This window comes from Mastomys coucha, unplaced genomic scaffold (genome assembly GCF_008632895.1).
Source record: "Mastomys coucha isolate ucsf_1 unplaced genomic scaffold, UCSF_Mcou_1 pScaffold9, whole genome shotgun sequence".
Classification (NCBI taxonomy): domain Eukaryota; kingdom Metazoa; phylum Chordata; class Mammalia; order Rodentia; family Muridae; genus Mastomys; species Mastomys coucha.
Window position 1 is genome coordinate 17,515,056 of NW_022196915.1, and position 3,380 is coordinate 17,518,435.

Below are 3,380 nucleotides of genomic sequence, written 5' to 3' on the forward strand. Positions count from 1 at the left end.
AAAAAAAGAATCTTGCGCTTGCGATCAAACTGCAAACTGCAGCCAATGGAAAAATGGCAATTTTAACCATATCCTTTAAGTTTCTTTTGTAATACTAAGGCATAACCATAACTTTTTGGAGAGCAAAACCCGATTTAAAAAAATCTATTCTCTTTAAAATCAATACCAAAGTATTACTATCAAGTTACAAAGTTTGGCTACCAATTCTTACTTATGAATGTATGACAGTACAACTTTTAATGCTTCAATAAAGAGACACTGTTTTAAATCTTATCTCTTATACTTCTAGTTTCTAGGATAAGAATTACATAAAATATTATCTCAATTTAGAAGTATCTTTAGAGTCGTGGTTTCTTGGCTGGTTCATGCCACGTGTAGTTGTCAAAATGACTCTAACCCTGAGTTACCAGTTTTAAGCTAACTTTCTGTTACCAATGTTACAAATTTTCATCATACCCAATAAAACTTATAAGCCAATAATCATGCAGAGCATATTTATGCCTTTAAGACTAGTCAGAAACCAAATGAAGCAGCTACACAAATCTTATAAATGGAGACCAATCAAAAAGTTTTTACCTTTTCTAGCTATAATTTTAAGAGAAAAAGCATTTATTGAACCCAATAATCACAATTGCAGAGGTTTTTCTAGGAAAAACAACTGTTAGCTTATTTGTTTTAGGAATTAAGCTGCTGACTCTTTCTTAAAAGTAGCTTCTCAGCAGGACTTCTCTTTGCTGTTTGACTCCTGGCTAAAGGTGGGGTGCAACTTAAATCAGCCTCCACTGTGCACCCTGAGATTGAATCAAGTGCTGGATAGCCAGCAAATAAGGTTTTAACCATTTTTTCTTTTTAACATGAAACATAGAACAACAATCATTCAGAAAACAAAACAAAAACAGACATAAATTGACATGTAGACAGGTGCACCGACTATAAACAACACATGAGGGTAGAGAATTTGATGTAATCAAGACTAGGGATTTCTCCTGCATGAGCCATAGAGAAAGCAAGACATCTCTCAGTCTCTCTGTCCCTAAGAGAGCTCTGAAATCCATTTTCCTTCTCTTTTGATCTTTCTTTCTCATGTCATTTGTTTATGTCCCTCATATATATATTTTTTCTTTTTGTTTTTTACTCTTCTATTTTTTATATTATTTATACCCTATTCCTCTTGCCTGATGCAGTTCTTGACTGAGGACAATTGCCTGTTTGAAGTTTCGGATTCCTATTTTGTTCACTGTCAATCCCTAAGTGAGATCAGCACCAGGCCAGTGCCATCCCAGCTTAGCTATATCCTTTCTCCTAAAGCAACACTTTCAAAACAATAAAGTTAAGATCAGCGCTAGCACCAATACTATAAGTTGTCTCAAAACAACAAAGTTCAAGGCCAGCGCTAGCATCAATACTTTAAGTTGCTTACCTGTGCTGGATACCATCTTTATCTGTTTTCTGTGGAGCACCCAGACAGTGCCACCCTCAGTTGGCCCTTTCGTGTTCAGGTCCCTGTTCAGGCACCACCTGTAGTTGTCCAGCAGCTATGCAAACTGGGTTCCTGAAAGAAAGGATGGGGTCTAGAACTGGGGGATAGGACACCAAGAGAAAATAACGAGACCAAGACAAAGTTCTCTAATCAAGGTCCAATGTTTACTTAGAAGAATGAGCCTTTATAGAAAATGAAACCATCCCTCTCAATGCCAGGATCTCATCGAGTCATTAGCATCTTGTTGCTAGTAGAAACTTGCCAGGCAGGAACACTCAGCAATGCAGCAGGTGGTGGCTCCTTGTAGAAACTTCAGAAGCAGCAGGACAATAGAGTTCTTTTTATCTCAGAAAACTCCCAGCTAGGTGAGCCAGCTCTGTCAGCAGAGCAGGAACTGGGGGGAAGGGTACACCTTCTAAGTGAGATTAAAGCACCCTCGCTTGGGCCTTTCTGTTACACTTCTGATAGATAGTCTGTGGACTGTATCCTAGGTTTTCTGTACTTTTCGGCTAATATCCACTTATCAGTGAGTACATACTATGCATGTCCTTTTGGGTCTGAGTTACCTCACTCAAGATGATATTTTCTAGTTCCATCCATTTGCCTGCAAAATCCATGATATCCTTGTTCTTAATAGCTGAGTAGCATTCCATTAAATAAATGAACCACGTTTTCAGTATCCATTCTTCAGTTGAGGGACATCTGGGTTGTTTCCAGACTATTACAAATAAGGCTGATATAAACATAGTGGAGTACATATCCTTGTGGTATGGTGGTGTATCTTTTGGGTATATGCCCAAGAGTGGTATAACTAACTGGGTCTTCAGGTAGAACAATTTCCAACTGTCTGAGGAACGGCCAGATTGATTTCCAGAGTGATTGTACCAGTTTGCAATCCTACCAGCAATGGAGGAGTGTTCCTTTCTCTCCATATCCTCTCCAGCATCTGCGGTCACTTGCTGCAATGCCCACACGTCTACTCTAGTAAAGTCTGCAATATCAGGAGTAAAAGCCTGATCAAGGACAAGCAGCGTTATGACTTCAAAGGTAGTTTGTGCCTCCTGGGTATTCAGTCAGTCCTGGCATCCCCTAACTCAGAGGTAGCCCAGATATGTCCTTGTAAACTCTCGGGCTAGGTGCCCACCAAGATATGGTTTATGGGGCTGGTGAGATGGCTCAGTGGGTAAGAGCACCGACTGCTCTTCAGAAGGTCATGAGTTCAAATCCCAGCAACCACATGGTGGCTCATAACCACCCGTAATGAGTTCTGACGCCCTCTTCTGGTGCTGTCTGAAGACAGCTACAGTGTACTTACATATAATAAATAAATAAATCTTTAAAAAAAAAAAGATATGATTTATTTGAAAGGCTGGAGAATCTTAAAATTTAAAATGAGGGCATTTAATACAAATGTATGGTGTATAACCTTTACCTAAAAGGACATGGAGGGCCACTGTAGCCAGCCAGAAATATAAAATAGCCAGTTCCAGGAACTCAGAGCCTCAGGGCTCTGGTTCCAGATACCTGCCCCTCCTTGCTGATCCGCAATGAGGGCTGAACTAGGAATGAAGGCCTACTGGTTTATGGGACTCTCCACCCTGTCGACTGGTAGATGAAGATTACATTCCTAGAATGAATATGTTTCCCTCCCTAACTGAATACCTTGGGTTGGGTCCCTCTGAATGTTTCCTTGGTAACCCTCTTTCCGCCCCCAGCTTGTGGGTCTTTCCCTTAAATACTCCACACTTCTTGTGTTCGGGGTTGAACTCTGGCCAGCATGGTCGCGAGGTCGACCCCGGGGTTGAACTCCTCTGGCTGACATGGTCATGAGGTGTGATGGGTTTTGAGTCGCGGCAGAAAGCGTCTGCAGACACCAGGCCCAGGCAGTTTCATGTGTAAG